The sequence below is a fragment of the Ovis aries genome, chromosome 2 (assembly GCF_016772045.2).
Source record: "Ovis aries strain OAR_USU_Benz2616 breed Rambouillet chromosome 2, ARS-UI_Ramb_v3.0, whole genome shotgun sequence".
Lineage (NCBI taxonomy): Eukaryota > Metazoa > Chordata > Mammalia > Artiodactyla > Bovidae > Ovis > Ovis aries.
Genome location: NC_056055.1, coordinates 73709571 through 73722244, shown reverse-complemented (window position 1 = coordinate 73722244; position 12674 = coordinate 73709571). Strand labels below are relative to the sequence as shown.

Sequence of the window (12674 nt, the reverse complement as noted above, 5' to 3'; positions counted from 1 at the left end):
GAAGCCAGAATGGAAAGAGACACATGTACCCCAGTGCTCATCACAGCACTGTTTACAATAGCTAGGACATGGAAGCAACCTAGATGTCCATTAGCAGATGAATGGATAAGAAAGCTGTGGTACATATACACAATGAAATACTACTCAGCTTTTTAAAAGAACACATTTGAACCAGTTCTAATGAGATGGTTGAAACTGAAGCCTATTATACAGAATGAAGTCAGAAAAAAAAAAAACCCACCAATACAGTATATTACAGCATATATATGCAGTTTAGAAAGATGGTAACCGTGACCCTATATATGAGACAGCAAAAGAGACACAGATGTAAATAACAGACTTTTGGACTCAGTGGGAGAAGGCAAGGGTGGGATGATTTGAGAGAATACATTGAAACATGCATATTACCATATGTGAAACAGATCACCAGTCCAACTTTGATGCATTAAACAGGGCACTCAAAACCTGTGCACAGGGATGACCCTGAGGGATGGGATGGGGAAGGAGTTGGGAAGGGGGTTCAGGATGGGGGACACATGTACACCCATGGTTGATTCATGTCAATGTATGGCAAAAACCACTACAATAGTGTAAAGTAATTAGCCTCCAATTAAAATAAATAAATAAATTTAAAAAATAGAAAAGGCAGAGGAACCAGAGATCAAGTTGCCAACATCCGTTGGATCATTGAAAGAGCAAGAGAGTTCCAGAAAAACATCTGCTTTCTGCTTTATTGACTATGCCAAAGCCTTTGACTGTGTGGATCACAATCAACTGTGAAAAACTCTTAAAGAGATGGGAATACCAGATCACCTGACCTGCCTCCTGAGAAATCAGTATGCGGATCAGGAAGCAACAGTTAGAACCGGACATGGAACAACAGACTGATTCCAAATCAGGAAAGGAGTACATCAGTGGTGTATATTGTCACCCTGCTTATTTAACTCATATGCAGAGTACATTATGAGAAACGCTGGGATGGATGAAGCAACAGCTGGAATCAAGATTGCTGGAAGAAATATCAATAACTTCATATGCAGATGACACCACACTTATGGCAGAAAGTGAAGAGGAACTAAAAAGCCTCTTGATGAAAGTGAAAGAGGAGAGTGAAAAAGTTGACTTAAAACTCAGCATTCAGAAAACTAAGATCATGACATCTGGCCCCATCACTTCACGGCAAATAGATGAGTAATCAATGGAAACAGTGACAGACTTTATTTTGGGGGGCTCCAAAATCACTGCAGATGGTCACTTCAGCCATGAAATTAAAAGATGCTTGCTCCTTGGAAGAAAAGTTATTACCAACCTAGACAGCATATTAAAAAGCAGAGACATTACTTTGCCAACAAAGGTCTATCTAGTCAAAGCTATAGTTTTTTTATGGATGTGAGAGTTGGACTATAAAGAAAGCTGAACGCCAAAGAATTGATGGTTTTGAACTGTGGTGTTGGAGAAGACTCTTGAGAGTCCCTTGGACTGCAAGGAGACCCAACCAGTCCATCCTAAAGGAAATCAGTCCTGAATATTCATTGGAAGGATTGATGCTGAAGCTGGACCTCTAATACTTTGGCCACCTGAGGTGAAGAGCTGACTCATTTGAAAAGACACTGATGCTGGGAAGGATTGAAGAAGGGAGGAGCAGGGGAAGACAGAGGATGAGATGGTTGGATGGCATAACCGACTCAATGGACATGAGTTTGAGTAAACTCTGGGAGTTAGTGATGGACAGGAAGCCTGGCGTGCTGCAGTCCATGGGGTTGCAAACTGTCGAACGTGACTGAGTGACTGAAGTGAACTGAACTGAACTGAACTTCATTCTTTCCTCAGTTATTTCTCCACAGTTCTTCAGTAGCATATCGGGCACCTCCAGACCTGGGGAGTTTATGTTTCAGTGTTCTATCTTCTCTTTTCATACTGTTCATGGGATTCTCAAGGCAAGAATACTGAAGTGGTATTGCGTTTGGGTTTGGGACTTTGTAAATGAATAAACATCCAGCTCCTATTCCTAGGTATGATGCAGGCTTTTGGAGAAAACCAAACACATATGTAATTACAAAGTATCATGTGGTGTAAGCTTGACTGTATTATATGCCCTAGGACCAAGGGTGACCTGCAGAATCTTGAGGTCTTGTTCTGCTATGTGCTGTGAGCTTTTATTGTGGACTTCACTTGGCTTACATGTAAAATGGAGACAAGAATAGCCTCTGTTTCATTAAACTGCAAAGGTTAAATAATGTGATACATGTAAAGCCATTAGAACTATGTCTGGCACATGGTATGAAAGTTAGCTACAATGATAAACAATTACCCTCATGATGGCTACTGACACTATAGCACTGGTTATCTATTGTTTCAAGCTCAACAAAAGAAATAATGTATAGTTCAAACCCTTCCCCGCACTTTAACACATCTAAATGCCATATGTGAACCGTGAACTTCCAGATGTTCAAGCTGGTTTTAGAAAAGGCAGAGGAACTAGAGATCAAATTGCCAACATCCGCTGGGTCATGAAAAAAGCAAGAGAGTTCCAGAAAAACATCTATTTCTGCTTTATTGACTATGCCAAAGCCTTTGACTGTGTGGATCACAATCAACTGTGGAAAAGTCTGAGAGAGATGAGAATACCAGACCACCTGACCTGCCTCTTGAGAAACCTATATGCAGGTCAGGAAGGAACAGTTAGAACTGGACATGGAACAACAGACTGGTTCCAAATAGGAAAAGGAGTACGTCAAGGCTGTATATTGTCACCCTGCTTCTTTAACTTCTATGCAGAGTACATCATGAGAAATGCTGGGCTGGAAGAAACACAAGCTGGAATCAAGATTGCCGGGAGAAATATCAATAACCTCAGATATGCAGATGACACCACCCTTATGGCCGAAAGTGAAGAGGAACTAAAAGCCTCTTGATGAAAGTGAAAGAGGAAAGCGAAAAGTTGGCTTAAAGTTCAACATTCAGAAAATGAAGATCATGGCATCTGGTCCCATCACTTCATGGGAAATAGATGGGGAAACAGTGGAAACAGTGTCAGACTTTATTTTGGGGGGCTCCAAAATCACTGCAGATGGTGATTGCAGCCATGAAACTAAAAGATGCTTACTCCTTGGAAGGAAAGTTATAACCAACCTAAAAAGCATATTCAAAAGCAGAAACATTACTTTGCCAACAAAGGTCTGTCTAGTCAAGGCTATGGTTTTTCCAGTGATCATGTATGCATGTGAGAGTTGGACTGTGAAGAAAGCTGAGCGCCGAAGAATTGATGCTTTTGAACTGTGGTGTTGGAGAAGACTCTTGAGAGTCCCCTGGACTGCAAGGAGATCCAACCAGTCCATTCTGAAGGAGATCAGCCCTGGGTGTTCTTTGGAAGGAATGATGCTAAAGCTGAAACTCCAGTACTTTGGCCACCTTATGCAAAGAGTTGACTCACTGGAAAAGACTCTGAGGCTGGGAGGGATTGGGGAAAGAGGAGAAGGGGACGACAAGGAATGAGATGGCTGGATGGCATCACCGACTCAATGGACATGAATTTGAGTGAACTCCGGGAGTTGGTGATGGACAGGGAGGCCTGGTGTGCTGCAGTTCATGGGGTCACAGAGTCAGACACGACTGAGCGACTGAACTGAAGTGAACTGAAATGCCATAGAGGTAAGAAGTATATCATCAGAAAAGGCAGGATGACCAAAAATATGATATTTTGGAAGTGTTTTTCCTCAGGGTGTTATGTGAGAGTAATACTTTTCTTAGAATAGGCTTCTGACATTTTGTGCTATATAGTCTAGGAGAGACCCACAGAAACATCTGGGGCCTCCAACATCTCAGCACAAATGACATCACCAGGATTCTTATCCATCTATCCCAACATCTGGCAAGATATCAGGGTTACATTCATCTTTGTCTTCTCAGCCTAGTGGTGAGTGACAAAGACCATAATTTAGCCATATTAAGTCACCAGAGCCTTGTGGATAGTAAGAGCTCATAAACTGTTGATTGATTACATAACTGGCTTTGATGGCAAACATTGGTTTTCCTCTCTAGCATCCATTTATAATTTGGGGTCCTACCATACTCCACACTTTCAGTTCACATGTACTGAGTGGAAAAAAAGGGCAATGCCAAAGAATGTTCAAACTACATTATAATTGTGCTCATTTCACATGCCAGCAAAGTTATACTCAAAATCCTTCAAGCTAGGCTTTAGCAGTATGTGAACCAAGAATTTCCAGATGAACAAGCAAGGTTTTGAAGAGACAGAGGAATCAGAGATCAAATTGCCAACATTCGTTGGATCATGGGGAAAGCAAGGGAGTTCTAGAAAAATATCTACTTCTGCTTCATTGATTACACCAAAGCCCTTGACTGTGTGGATCACAACAAACTGTTAAAAGTTCTTAAAGAAATGGGAATACCAAATCACTTTACCTGTCTCCTGAGAAACTTGTATGTGAGTCAATTGGCAAGTTAGAATTGGAGGTGGAACGACTGACTGGTTCAAAACTGGGAAAGGAGTATGTCAAGGCTGTATATTGTCACCCTATTTATTTAACTTATATGCAGAGTACATCATGCAAAATGCTGGGCTGAGTGAATCACAAGCTGGAATCAAGATTGTTGGGAGAAATATTAACCTCAGATACGCAGATGATACCACTCTAATGGCAGAAAGTAAAGAGGAGCTAAAGATCCTTTTGATGAAAGTGAAAGAGGAGACTGAAGAAGCTGGCTTTACACTCAACATTCAAAAAACTAAGATCATGGCATCCAGTCCCATCATTTCATGCCAAATAGATGGGGAAAACGTGGAAGCAGTAACAGATATTATTTTCTTGGGCTCCCAAATCACTGTGGATGGTGACTGAGGCCATGAAATGGAAAGATGCTTACTCCTTGGAAGGAAAGCTATGACAAACCCAGATAGCATATTAAAAAGCCGAGACATCATTTTGCTGACAAATGTCCAGATAGTCAAAGCTTTCATTTTTCCAATAGTCATGTATAGATGTGAGGATTGAACCATAAGGAAGGCTGAGCTTCAAAAAAGTGATACTTTTGAACTGTGGTGCTGGAGAAGACTCTTGAGAGTCCCTTGGACTGCTAAGAGATCAAACCAGTCAATCCTAAAGGAAGTTAATCTTGAATATTCATTGAAAGGACTGATGCTGAAGCTCCAATACTTTGGCCATTTGATTCAAAGAGCTAACTCATTGAAAAAGACCCTGATGCTGGGAAAGATCAAAGGCCAAAGGAGAAGGAGGTGGCAGAAGATGAGACAGTTAGATAGCATCACTGACTCAATGGACATGAATCTGAGCAAACTCTGGGAGACTGTGGAGAACAGAAGAACCTGGCATGCTGCAGCAGTCCATGGGATCACAAAGAGTCAGACATGACTTAGTCACTCAACAACAACAGCAGTTGAGTGGAGCTCCAAACTTAAGACATCAGTCACATACTCTTTTTCTTCTAGTGATAGGTTTAGGAGAGGGCACATGACATAAACTTGTCTAGAGTTAATATATGAATTGCTGCAAATGCTGGCAAAATGGCATTTTGTGTGTGTGTAGATTTGAACATGGAAGGTTTAATAACTACTGCAACCACCTTGTGATCACAAAGGGAGATGATTTTCAAATGTAGAGTCAACAAAAAGGCAACAGAATGAAGAGATAATGGAGAGAACTTCAACAGAGATACAGAAGATACTGTTAAGACACCTCTGCCCAACTGTACCTTTGGCGGCATCTTTGACTCTTCAGTTAACATAAGCTGACACATTCTGCTTTTTAATTTAAGCCAGTTTGCATTGGATATTCTTTTGCTTGCCACCAAGTGATATAACTTCTTCTGCAAAGTGCATGTTAAAATAAGTTAATTTTGTTCTATACTCATGGCCAAAGCAGTTCCTAGTTGTTATTTTTTTACTCAATTAATCAAGAAATGGTTTTTGCAGTAGTTATGTATAGATGTGAGAGTTGGACTATACAGAAAGCTGAGTGCCGAAGAATTGATGCTTTTGAACTGTGGTATTGGAGAAGACTCTTGAGAGTCCCTTGGCCTGTAAGGAAATCTAACCAGTCCATCCGAAAGGAAATCAGTCCTGAATATTCATTGGAAGGACTGATGTTGAAGCTGAAACTCCAATACTTTGGCCACCTGATGTGAAGAGCTGACTAATTGGAAAAAACCCTGATGCTGGGAAAGATTGAAGGCAGGAGAAGGGGACAACAGAGGATGAGATGGTTGGATGGCATCACTGACTCAATGGACATGAGTCTGACTAAACTCCAGGAACTGGTGATGGACAGGGAGGCCTGGCGTGTTGCAGTCCATGGGGGTTGCAAAGAATCAGAGACGACTGAGCCACTGAACTGAATTGACTGAATCAAGGCTATTCATAATAGGCTATTGTTATGTGGTGAGATGTCACAAAGTTTAAGCAAGTTCCTTGTCCTACAGTTCAATTGGAATTCATCGTCTCTGTATTTTTCCTCTCACAAGGAATACATCTCCTTTACCCAGGTAAGTTTTGATCCAGCAACGAGATCCTTTGAGCTGTTCTTGGCTCTAAGCCTACCTTCCTCTACTCTGACCTGCTGGTGGTAGGGCTCCGATTCAGCAAACCTCCTTTACCAGCCTTCTTTGCCAGCTGATTTCCTGTTTAATAAATGGGAAGCCTTAGGGACTGGAATGTGGGAACGGGAGAATTCCTTCCTATTTCTAGTTCCTGAATGTGTCGTAGCAGTAGACAGCAGAAAGGGAACTGTTCTCTTCAGTTCTAATATCTGGGTTTCCTTGGTATCACTTTTTACTCTTTCTTCCTTCTAATATTTTTATAACCAATTCCTTATATTAAATACTGTTTTTCTGATTGAACCCTGGCTGATACAGTATTTGATACTAGAGGTGGTTTCAGGAAACAGACTTTCAAACCAGGAATCTGGATTCATTTGCTTTGCACTCAGAGCTAAGCTCTTCACCAATGGATGATGGGAAGTAGTAATTTGTGGAATGTGATGACATCATGATTTATTGATGACATCATCACCTGTTCTTCTCAGGTTTAATGCCACTGGTCAGCTGGCTTTTGGAGACCAAGTAACTGCTGTATGTGATCATTATGGTAGAGAAGATGACTATAAGGAATGTAAGGTGAGATGGCTACTCCTGATGGTGATATTGTGCTTGCAGGAAAAAAATTACAAGCTCATATCTTTCAACTCAAATCATCTTCAGGGTATCAGAGGGCTCCTAAGGATGCCCCTAAGAGTATCTCTTATTCCCTCTACATATAGGAGACATATCTAAAACCTTCAGACCCAAACTAAGCATCCACAGACAGGCCAAATCTCACGTCAAAGTTTAGGCAGTAATTTAGAAGGCATAGGACTCTGAGGAATGGAAACATTTGAGTGGACTTGGATGAAGCTGAGAATCTTGAATCTCCCAAGTATCGCTGAGCTTCCTTTGAATAAGCCTCTATTTCCTGTTTGATGATACTAGCCTTCCTTTGCATGAAAACCTGTAATGACTATATATGGAGCAGTTGCCTTGCATGGAGATCCCTATTCATTTTAAACTCCTTTGCTCCCAACTTTCATGGCCTTCGATCTTTTATCTGGAGTCAGATCCCAGCCTGCTTAGGGAGAGAAGGGCACAGTCTTGATCAGGAGGAAGAAGGTTATACTCTAAAAGAATAACAAGATTTGGTTAAATTTATATTAGAATAAACATATCTAATATAGCAGAGGGTGGATTCTAAGGTATCAGACCAAGGTGAACAGAACAGAACATTGGGTTGGGGCTTAATTTAGGTAGCTCTGATATAATACACTTTCCATAGATTTTTGGACTTAATGCTATGGTAAACTGTTAATCATAGCCCCCAGAGAATCATGCCACTCTGTATATTGTGCCCTTATGTAACCCCTTCCACAGTGGTCTTTGGCATAGCTGTCTGACTTGCTTTGGCCAATGAGACTGGAACAAATGTGATGCAAACAGAAACCTGTCAAGCCCTTGCATGTTGGGGCTTGCCTTCTTTTTTCCTGTTCTGGACCAGCTTCCATGTTGATGAAGCCTGACTAACCTGCTGGAGACACATGGCCCACTAGCAATCGGCAGCAGCTCCAAGACATGTAAGACCAGCTGAGACCAGCATCTTTCAGCCAATCTGTCAAACCGCCAGACTGACTGCAAACACATGGATGAGCCCAGCTGACATGTAAGGAAGAAATGCCCCAGTTGAGCCCAACCCAATTTGCTAACTTACAAAATCATAAAAACATATGGTAAACATAAGCCACTAAGTTTTGTTACACAGCAAAAGCTAGGTAAAACAAATGTATTAGTTTGAGCAGCTGGGAGTGGCTCAGTTTGCTTGTCTCAGAAACGTATGTTCAACAATACATTCAATGATATCAACTTGATAGAATTTTGCTGGAATAATGTATAGAAAGGATTCTAATGGCTTAGGGAGATAGGAATAATGGAGTAATTTATCATGTAACCTATGTGTCTTTCCTCACCTTGAAAGGGTCCAAGGGATGTTTCCCTCATTAAAGTATTGAGAAATGCATTAGTGAGGGAGCCCCAGCAGTCTTGAATACCTCCAGGGAACTGTTTTCTGTAGGCCAAAGTTGACGCTGGATAATGCTGCCACTGAGATGGGCTTCCTGATTTCAGTGGAGATGACGATTCTAGAGTAGGGGTGGAGGCGGGGGGCGGTAGTGGGTGGCTGGCCTACCAAAACACTACTTGACCCATATGACAGAACTTTGACTTATCACAATTAAGAATCAGCTTCTTGCCCAGTTCATAGACCCAACGAGTTCACAGATCTGAAGCTCCTGGTTGAAGAGGAAAATTGGACCCTTAAAGATGGACTGTGCAACAATGCTGCAAATACGTAGTGGAGGTCTTCCTCCAAGCTATCCCTAAAGGGACAAAGTCATTTACTAAGGTGTCTGTGCATTGGGAGAAATGGAAACACCCAAACTTTTCAAGGATTCCAAAATACTGCTCTGAAATCACACTAATCCTTAGGAACCCCAAATACCACTGTGATCTAATGGTCAAAATAGGGGCTTAGAGTGATCAGGTGATAAAGTTTGGGCCCAATTCCAGCTCATCATAGATCTGTGACCCATGCATCCATTAAAAATTATAATTAGGAAGCCTAGTCAGAAACATATTTGTGGATTTACTCATGCATGCTCAGTCACTTCAGTCATGTCTGACTCTCTGAGACCCTGTGGGCTGTAGCCTGCCAGGTTCCCCTGTTCACAGGATTCTCCAGGCAAAAATACTCAAGAGGGTAGCCATGCTCCCCTCAGGGGGAACTTCCCGACCCAGGGACTGAACATCTCTTATGTCTCCTGCATTTGCAGGCATGTTCTTTACCAGTAGCACCACCTGGGAAGCTCATCTGTGAACTTATATACAATGGCGAACTTGAAAAAAGGACAGAAAATGACATGTTAATAACTATACCAAGATGCTGTACAAGTCTGGACAAAGCAACTGCTAACAGCAGAAATGAAAATACTTGTGTTTGGATGATGGCGTCATAGGTGATTTTTGCTTGTTTGGCCTTCTCAAGTCCTCAAACTCTCCCAAAAGCTGTTTTTGCTTTCTTTGTAAAAGGGACTTTTTTTTTTTTTTAAATACTTAGAACTCATTTAGCTCTTCTTCTTTGAGGATTACCATTGTACAACTTTCTGGCCAATCATATTAAGGTCATGGTAAGTAAGAATGTTAAGTGTAGCCACTCTGTCCAGTGTTGTAATGAGTCTCAGAGCCAGTCATGCATGAGGCATCGCTCACATACAAGATACTGCAGGAATGACAAAATCTCACTCTTTTCCTGCCCTCTAGGAGCATATAGCTAAGGGGACGATATAAAATATGCTCAAATCCTCATGATTCAAAACTGAAAATAAATAACTGTTTCAGAGAGGGACAAAGAAAACACTGCTCCACCCAAAGTAAAGAGAGCTCATATTCAGTAGGGAAAAAAAAAAAAAAAAAAAACAACCCAGAAAATATTCACTGGCAGAAATGGCATCTAAAGAAAGCATAGGGTTTTGTGAAGGCAAATCGAGGCCCCAGAAAAGAGGTGTTCTGGGTGCAGGGGACAGTACAGGGCATACTGGAGGACTGGAGAGCCCCTTGACTTAGCTGGGGGAATGTGGCATGTACAGGAGAGCCTGGGGACAAAACCCCTTGGCTGGAAATCCTTGGAGCACAGCTCACTTCTCCCTTAGGGTTAGGATTTAGGAGAAATATCCTGCAGACAGACTAGCTTAATAGTGTCCAGACATTGCCCATTTAGCAAAAAATAGTGGCTGGTACATAGGGGGATTACCAGTGGTGCTTGTCATTTAACAGGTACTTACCATGTGCTGTACATGCTAAGTGCCTGATAAAGGAAGATGCTAACTGTCTTTTTAATATTACAGCTGGGCCTTCATATTGAGTTTCCACATCCAACTGAGGATTGAAAATATTAGAAAAGAATTGCAGAAAATTCCAAAAAGCAAAACTTAAATATGCTGTTCAACTATTACATAGCATTTATATTGTAGTTACAACTATTTTACTGAAGCACTTACACTGATTGGGTCTTATAAGTAATCTGCAGATGATTTAAAGTATATGGGAGAACATGAATAGATTACACAAAAATATGGCACCATTTTGTATAAGGGACTTGAGCATCCACAGATTTGGTATCTGAGGGGGTCCTGGAGTCAGTTCCCTGCAGATACCAAGGGAGGATTGTATTCATCTTTTAGATAAGGAAACTGATGCTTAGAGATCAGATGATATGTACAAAGTTGTGTAATTCATATACATTTGAGGTGGGGTTGGAATCTCTGACATCAGAGCCTGTCTTCTACCTCCTGTAGTGCCTCTTTGGAAACAGTAAGAGTGAAATTAATTCTAGACCAGAAAAAGTACTGCAGGGTGTATGTAACCAGTAAAATTCCACCTTAAATCCCAGCCAGTAGGAAATAAAGACACAGGGTGGGGTGTAATGAATATGGTTCCACTGTTCTAGTTCTATCCTTTCCAAGCCAACCAGGCAGCCTTAACCAAATTTCTTAACCTCTCTGTGCCTCAGTTTCCTTATATTTAAAATAGAGACATGAATAGTGCCTTTTTTAGAGGGTTTTGAGAGAATTCATTTTAATAAATATGTATAAAACACTAGACAACATCAGGTAGGAAGTACTTGGTAAATGTTAATCATTATGGTTAGGCTGTAGTGTAGAACATTTCTCACACTAGGACACAATGCCTAGTAGTCTTCTTCCCTAAAGAACCCTGAATTTTGGGATACTGGAGCTAGGGATCCCTGTCCCAATTTGGTGTTTAAGAAAAGAACCCTGATCTAGGACTAAAGATGGTGGTATTTTGACAGAAGCCATTATTCCACCAGGTTCCTATAGAGTTAAATATTACCACCCAAGGATGCAGCATGCCAATCACGTATCAGTGGAGATGTGCAGCCCACATGGACAGACCTGCCTCCTCGGGGAAAAGGTCCTGTCTGCCTGTTCTGACCCCTGCACAATGAGGAGGTGCTTCCTTCCCCAGCACGGGCCCCAGACCAACACATGGGACCTGGGAGACAGCAGGGACCCTGCCCTTCTTTTTTTTTTTTTTTATTTTAAAATCTTTAATTCTTACGTGCATTCCTGCCCTTCTAAAGAAGGAATTTGAGTGTGCTGCAAAGGCTTTTACACCTATGGGAGCCAACTGGCCTTATGGAACATTAAACTTACTGACCTGGATGGGCCCTAAGGAAACCACTTAGCCAAAAGCAGAACATCTGGAACATTTTGAAGAACTGAGTTTTATTCTTCAATGGTATTCTTTGATTTTCAACAGAAGAAACTGAGATGTTACATAATTGTCTGTTACTCACTTTCACCCCCCTTCATTCTCATTAACCTAAAATTATTCTTAGTCTGTGCATCAGTTAAAAGAGTTTGCTTGAAGCACATTCATCATCTGTTATACTTGATAATGTTTACATTTGGATAGTTTATGGGTCAGCTAATGCCTTGAACGTCCTAGCACACAGACCAAATTGAACATGATCAGCCTGATGGACCACATCCAGTTACCCTCCTCCTTGACACGTGATAACGGAGTCCCACAGGATTTCTAGTACTGACCATCAGAGATCATAGCTAGTGACCATCACTCTATCACAGACCTGGAAACCGAGCTACTGAAAGGTTAAGTTTAAAGTCAAAGAGAAGGCTAGGAAAGGAGCCTTAGTTTGGTGCTTTGACCATTATAGCTACTCATCTGAAATCTTTGCAGAAATAGCATATTAGTATGACAAAACTTAAAATGTGTATGATTGGCTTCTGAGGTTAAGTAGACAGGATTTTTTGAAGGAAAGATGTAGTTTGCTTTTGCTTTTAAAATACCGTTCAACACAGTGCCATTACAAGTTAAAATCAATGCTTTGTGATTTAGATCTCAGAAAAATACTCAATGGCTTTTCTCCACAATCTGTAGTTGACCACTCTGTGCACTTCAATGCTTAAACATTTCATTAAAACAACTCAGATGTTTTCTAGCTTCCTGTAAACCATAAAACATGTCAATTATGGCTTGACTTTGTATAAAGTCCTGTCTGTGAACTCACAGTCTCA

The 12674-nt window shown here is 41.2% G+C and overlaps 1 protein-coding gene and 1 long non-coding RNA gene across 5 annotated transcripts in view; one reads left to right on the top strand and one right to left on the bottom strand.

Moving 5' to 3' along the window:
* LOC105608034 (uncharacterized) overlaps positions 1 to 12674 on the top strand; it is an 87347-nt gene that overhangs the window by 48114 nt on the left and 26559 nt on the right. Inside the window, exons 4-6 of one of the 3 annotated variants that reach the window (XR_009599239.1) lie at positions 7062 to 7152; positions 7939 to 8224; positions 9390 to 12674. The exon at positions 9390 to 12674 is cut by the window's right edge and continues 26559 nt beyond it. This is a non-coding gene — a long non-coding RNA (uncharacterized LOC105608034). Of the gene's footprint in view, positions 1 to 7061 lie in introns of all 3 variants that reach the window. The other 2 variants (XR_009599240.1, XR_009599241.1) reach the window with 2 other exon arrangements.
* Positions 11842 to 12674, bottom strand: part of PDCD1LG2 (programmed cell death 1 ligand 2) — a 93723-nt gene continuing 92890 nt past the window's right edge. For both annotated transcript variants that reach the window (XM_060409433.1, XM_012124822.4), the window contains one exon: positions 11842 to 12674. This exon is cut by the window's right edge and continues 483 nt beyond it. The gene's annotated coding sequence lies outside the window, so the exon portion shown is untranslated.